Source organism: Rhyacophila brunnea, unplaced genomic scaffold (genome assembly GCF_057557595.1).
Source record: "Rhyacophila brunnea isolate RB1 unplaced genomic scaffold, BYU_Rbru_1.0 scaffold_2, whole genome shotgun sequence".
Classification (NCBI taxonomy): domain Eukaryota; kingdom Metazoa; phylum Arthropoda; class Insecta; order Trichoptera; family Rhyacophilidae; genus Rhyacophila; species Rhyacophila brunnea.
The window spans coordinates 22,347,175-22,354,724 of NW_028232859.1; positions in this window are offsets into that span (position 1 = coordinate 22,347,175).

Here is a 7,550-nt window from a genome sequence, read left to right on the forward strand (position 1 = left end):
CGAGAGAAAAGCAACAGTACTTATGTCAGTGAATCAGTACAATTAATACTGCAGCACTGATGAAAAATTTCTATATGGTTGAATTCGAGTCCTAAATTTAATGTCTATTTAAAACTATTTTTTTTATTAAATTGCTATAATTTTGTAATATTTGTAAAGTCTTGCCTGAAAATATGGCTGCAATAAATCTCAATAAACCTCAATAATTGATTTTACGTCCAATTGACAGGATAACATTTTTATAGATACTAAAATAAGTAAGACAGACAGTCTCATAACATGTCCATTGGAGGCATTGCCGCTTTTCATTGACGCATTAATGCAAAATATTTAAAATTTTCTAATATTTTATTTCAAGTATAAACTAGAAACTTATGATTTTATATCACAAGAATAACTGAACACCAATGGTGAAACATCCATTTTTACCCTGTGATTAATTTTATGTCATTGATTGCAGTACAAGCTAGACTTCAGCGGTTTGTCGGGGCGAGGCGCAGGCGGGGCGGGAGGCGGAGGTCGCGAAGACGAAGGCAGCGGGATGGGAGGCGACAGCAAGGCGGGCGGGTCGGGCCCCGATACGAACATGTGACAATTCGGCATGGGCCGCCGGGGAAAGGGCGACTCCCGGCGGACCAGGGTCAGCTTCCTCCTCTTCTAAAGATCGCCCCCACTCTACGATCACTGGATCCTATGACATCTCACCCCTTTATACCTTGTCCTCCACCCTCTGTTGATACTTCGAGAATGGCACGATTACCGGTTTATTAAATCGATATATATTTATTTAAAAAAAACGTATGCTTTTCAAACATTTGCAAGAATTTACATACAATGAGAAAGACGTGGGCATCTGTCGATCGGTACATATTCAAAGTGTTATAATTCATCTTATAAATGGGTCGCGATATCTTTCATTATCAACTTTAACCCAGACAAAAGAAACATATCGAATATGTTAGAAATGAAAAATGTAAACCATGCTTCCGTAGATAATATTAAGTTTGATTATTTTTTTTTAGTATAGGAATAATATGAATTTTGCTGCTATTCATAGAAAAAATCAGCAATATTTATTTGAAAATCACTATTTCAAATATTGCAATAATATCTAGGGTAATGAGATAATTAAATAGTTTATATTGATCTTTATGATAAACGGTTGTGATTGACGAATATTTGAAATAAAAACTTCAGAGATCATTCAAAAATTACATTTACCTAATCATTATTCGCCAACACTACTTTCACTTATTAAAATAACCATGATCGACTACCAACGTTTTTTTGCTACACCAATAAGAATCCTCGGGCTGTTTATTATTTTATATAGAGCAATTAATTCTATCTTACTTAAATCGGTAATGAATAATTACTAGATTGTGCAATCTCTGAATCAGTTGTCATTCCTTATGTTATTTAAACTCTCCAATGTGCCGATTGAATTGACCCACAATTTAACATCTTTAATGAATTTAATGGAAACATATTTCTGGAACTATCTATTCTAGTGCACACAAAATTAAATGTATGTTTAATTAATGTTAGCGCTTTCCCTGTGAAGTTATAAATTGATTATACATACCTACGAGTAGAAGTAAAATGTTTTCATTCCAAATTCAAATATTTTTCATCCATGTTTTAATTCTTGCAACAACTTTACTATGAATAAGTATATATATTTTATATTGCAATTTCGGGAGCCAGTTCTGACAAATTAATAGAAGCATCGCTTAACCTGCCATTCTTCGAGTGTCAATCTACGCGCCGTGGGAGATAAAAAGAGATATATAATAAATCTTTAAAACACTCTTACGAGAAAGGCCCGGCGCTCCTTATGAGACTTGAATAATTATTCGACTCCAATGTTGTGATTTATAATTATTGTTTCATTAGAAAAATCTTAATGTTCGAATAGTAGGATAATATATTTAAAATTATAAAATGTTTTAGAGGTAGACCCGCCTAGATAGATTCTACTGAAAGCGTTTTATCGACCCTAATCGATAGACGATTATCATCATTCTGAAGTTATTAATTAATAAAAGAAAAGTGTAATTTTGTACTTACAAATATGTAATAAATTATTGTTCTTATTATATATTATTAGTAGCGGTTCAAAAACTAAAAGTTTTCCCGTTGTTATAGCCATAGCCCTCTAATGAACTTTAAAAAATATTAGAAAAACATATTTTATTACCCTCCCTTGATCTGATATTGATCGCGATAAACGCGGCAATGAAAAAATTAAAAATGTTTTAACTCTCTTAATCTTTTTATTCGTAAGTTTCCCACGGTAGGCACCTATTTCTAAATTCATTTATAATAGATCGAAAGCCTAAAAAGTATTATGTAATTATTACGATTAGAGATATTTTTGTTAACGGCTGAAATCGATGATATCAGACTTCGTGTAGATGCAGTAATAATTTTTGGAGAGAAATCTAATGAATAAGGTTTATCAAAAGAGACATTTTCATAAGGAAGGGCCAATAAAATTTGAAAAGATGAATCAAACATCGCATATATTTTATAAATGAATGACGCATGAAACTATAAATTTTGTAAAAGAGAAATACTCTGTGAACGCTTTCATCAGAGCAAGTATACCTAGAAGAAGATATTAATAAATTGACTACATATTTACATAGTAAGTTTTTTTTTATAAACAAACTAATAATTATTTCGAGGTTAGAAACAATAAAAAAGTAATAATCTTAAGTACAATTTATTAATGCTTATTTAATACAACTACTATAAACCTAAGTATAATACATTTATTACATATTATTATAATAATTATGTTTGATTCTTTTATATTGCATTATTATGGCTATTACATTTTAAGCGACTTTGAATTATTATGTAAGAATTTTGTATTTCCACTGTATGATTTGTCCTATTTTTTCCTGTTAAACTTTTTTATATCCCTGTCCCTATCAAATATTTTTATTTTATAATAGATGGTGTATTTAGTATTACATGATTTTGATTACGTGAACAGACAAACTAATACTAATATGCAGATACAGACCTACTATTATATTCCCTTAATTAAAACAATCCACGCGTATCAAATCAGGGGCTATGGTTTCTTAATGTCGTTGTTAAAATAGAACAATCTAGAATAAAATAGTAATTATTGTGTACGATGTTTCTCTAAGGAAATTATTGACATCCTAAGATGCTCTTGGGAATATTCCATAATATTTGGGTAAGAGACTGACAATCATCTTCAAATAAACGAAGTTTCGTCAAACGGAGAACCTTTGGAAACCCGCTAGCGGTTCGCCTTACTGATCTCATTTCATGTCCCGCATTAACGATAGATTCATCTCCAGAGAGTTCGAGAATAGGACACAATTTTCTCGGAAACCGTTTGTCTTATCGATTCAGAAAAATAAATACAGAACTTCTATACGAATATTTTATTCTATGGAAAGACTTTTCGGTTTTATTTGCTATTTATAAACAAGGAAAGTCAATGAGCTATTCTCAAGCTTACCCACATACCCAAAAATATGTAATGTTTTCTGTGTACATAGGTACTATGTATTCACAGTGCAAACATGTATACTAATACCTACCAATTTGGTTCAGAAAATTCAATTCTATTTGGATAATGCAAAAACTTAATAATATACCGATGATCATTGCTCACATTTCAACAAGTGTGGCAATCAAAACCGCTTGTTATAAAATTGAGCGTAAATACCATATTTAATTTAGATTCATCGCTTTACATTATTGTAAGTTTTTGTAAAAAGTTAAATATTATTTTGAAGCACCGTCTTAGGAAATTGTGAAAAATCGGACATATGCAGTGTATGGTTTTAAAATATGACCACTGAATTTGTAAGAGAATAGTATTGATTGTTTCTGATAGGATAGTTAATATTTATAGGGCATTGTGTGCAATATATATTTGTATACTTAACTTATTTTCTTCATTATTTAATTACTGTTTCTCTGACATTATCAAATATGATACCGGAACGAAAGGCTTACAAAATCTGTGTGTATATCTTTTTTATTATGAAAGCAATATTAACATGCCTACTACTTACTGATTGCGTAATAATATGAAAATAATCTTGTCAGATTAAATAATGTCATTATAAACATTTGCCGGGCACGGGCCACACAATGCGTATGTCATTCTCTACACACGACGGTGACCGCGTACGCCTTGCTCGGTCAACGGTGAAGAGGTAGCATAATTGTCAAGAAATTGCCACTAATGCGTATTCTTAAAATTAATGTTTTCAAAACTTGCAAAGCAATATAATAAGCTATCAAGTGAGAGTGCTAATATAATTTTTTGTTCTAATAAAGATACGGCAATTTCAAAATTGATACATACGGAGAATTAAAAAATATTCCTGGGCAGGGCAGGTGACACATCAATTTTATAAAATATTTTGAAACGGTAAAATTTGCAGAGTATGTATTTATGTCTACGATTATCTTAATCAATATGAGCGGTGTTTTCATCTATGTACACTGATTACACATATCACTCTTTTGGGAAAATGACGAATTGTAAGCTCGAGTCCTTCATATCCTCTTGGTTTTTGTCAATCATTTCACAATTCTAAGTAAATTCTAAAAAGCACTGCAATAATATTATATCACTGTTTTGGTTATGAATTATGGTGTAGATTTTTTACATAACCTGTAATCATCGATTTCATAAACAGAAAAGAAGAGAGTGAAGGGAGTTTGTGCAATAACACCAAATGTAATTCTTTTTCACACTATAAAATAGTTTTATCACCGCGAGTGATTAAAATAGATTATAAAAATACAGTAATATATTACTCGCTCTGCAAATATAACACCAAAAAATGGACGAATTTATATTTATAGCTAAAATCAATGAACATAAATTATGATAACTTTAAGTTGTAAAACAACTAGAATCCTAGAGTTTATTTTCAATTTATCTGTTCTCTCAAGAGGTTGAAGAATAAATATTTAGTGTTTCTCTAAAATTCAATAAACTAGATAACTTTTTGAAGATTAGCAATGTAAGTGACCTACCTTCCCAATTAGGTTATTAAATTTATTGACAATGGATAGAAGCTGTTTAATTCTGACATCTATTATTGAATTCCTCAAATTACATAATATTATAACAATTTGAAAAGCTTAGTGCATAAATATTCAAAGACTTAAATCTGTTACACTATAATATAAAATAAGGCTTCAAATTTGATAACATTACTTACTTCTGACAAAACTAATTCTAGAACAATAAAAAGGATATTTCTTGTAAATTTGATGCATAATCTGTTCTATGAATATCAAATTGGAATATTTAGTGAAATTTTATGAACGTATAGAATCTGAACTTTCATGATTTATTAATAAAATATTGATTATAATAATGATGTATTGTTTCTTCGTGTTTAGATTACCTATTAAAAATAAACTGATAATCACGCTTAATAGTCATCGTGAAATTATAGTAAGAGCTAGAATGTTAAATGTAAAAAAATATGAATACGGTTGATGCTACATTGTGCAGAACAATATTAGAGTGCAAAAAACTTGTTATACTATGAATACAATTTAGACATACTGGATGTAATGTGCCTGTTATATTTATAACTAAATACCTATCGTGCAGGGATTGTAGGTACTTATTGAATAGGTTGTTGTGATGCCATAATATTTTATATTAATAACATAAAAAGTACTTACATTTGTAACTCGAATGCTACATTCTGCTATTTATGAAAGAGAGATGCGGCTAAATAACTAATTAGTCTCTCGGTGGATATATCATTGTTATTCTAGACAAATAAGTGACGGATGCGTCGATATAAAAAGAATTCTATGTGAAGCTTTTTCTACAGTTCTTAACGTGTTATTCAATTGTGTCAATGTAATATTTATCATTAACCGTCATCTGTGTGCTTGTATTCGCCACGCAGTCGGCACCTTTGCGGCGATCATGTATCTGTAAAGAATGTATTTCGATTCATCTTAAAGTTAACGTTTCATTATTGTCGAAAATTGAATATTACCTCCCGTACCCTCTGTATTATACTTTCCCGGTCGGTGTCGTCTCTTCTCTCTTCTCGTCGATTCTCGCGACATTTGTAAATGAATAAAAGAACCCTCAGCCTGCAACTTGTCGCGTGAACGATCGCTTTAGATGGGCGTCAGGGTGAAAAATAAGCCGATTGTTAACATAAAAATATTTAGTTGTTACATTCTACGAGCTTCCTTAATGTAGACACATTTTTGTGTGTAGCCAAAATGATACAAAAGTTTGTGAATATTCCCATACATTTGTTACATTTACACTTTTGACGATGTGTACTTTCAAGAATTTCTTTTTAAAAACATCTATTACTCGTTATTATGTGACATTTTTATAAATTACTACGTTACCCGGTTGTCGGTTTGACATCAAAATATCGCATCTATTATTTGTAAATGAAAACTTTCACAGTAGCTTTTGTACGATCGATCTAATTTAGGACAGATTTGCAATGTATTATAAAATTACACACCGAATACCCGCCTGGTTTAGTTTTTCACGTATATTTTGCTTTGAAATATTATATCAATACGGTATGTATATTTTTCAGAATGTGGAGTGTAAAAATAATAATTGTTATTTTAGTCTTCAAAAAATCAATTGTGTAGACTAAAAGTACGCATTAACTGTTAATATATTTTGTACTACATAAATACAAATAGAATTTATGATAATCTAATTATGTTATGTTATGTTATAACATTGTATCAATATCAATCGTTACAGATCTAGCAGTAAATTATAAATTATAGTCATATTTTTCCAATAGTGAGTGCTGCCAAATTATTCTTAATAATAAAATTAGACATGGTTAAGGTTTAAATAATATATTTCATTTGTATTTTTTAATTCATACTTAGAATATTTTCATTTTTATGTATAATCTATTTAAAATACAGTGGAATCTGATTCAGTCAGATGTCAGCAAAATAATGATGATGTTTTATTCCTCTGTGTCTTTTAATCAATTCCAAATACATTCATTACCTATTTATATCCTTTTCCCTGTTTCATCTCTCATAATTTATGAGAATGTCTCTTAACACAATGCTTACGGGCCCTTTTAATTAATTTTGTAATTAACGTGTTAATTTGCATTTGAAAAGTAATTAGCAAAAACACAATTTTGTGCGGCCCGTAAGCTATGGGTTGACTGCAGTTAGGAGTGAACAACTTATATATTATTTCAAGATGCGTGCGTATGTCTCGTGTAAATGAAAGACGATTTGTCAAGTTTTAAAATATTTTAATAAAAGATAGGTACTGTATATATTAACATCACTTGTGAATTAAGTAATATTTTCAAGATTTGGATACGATTTTTTTCAATTTGTAATAAAACAGATAGATACAAATACACAATTACAAACTAAAGTTAGCCTACTACAAAATGAATCTTAAATTATGCCACAATACGAAAATACAAAAACATCATTTTTACAGAATGATTGAGCTCCGGGAATGACAACAAAAATACTTAATCATTTTTTTTTTTATT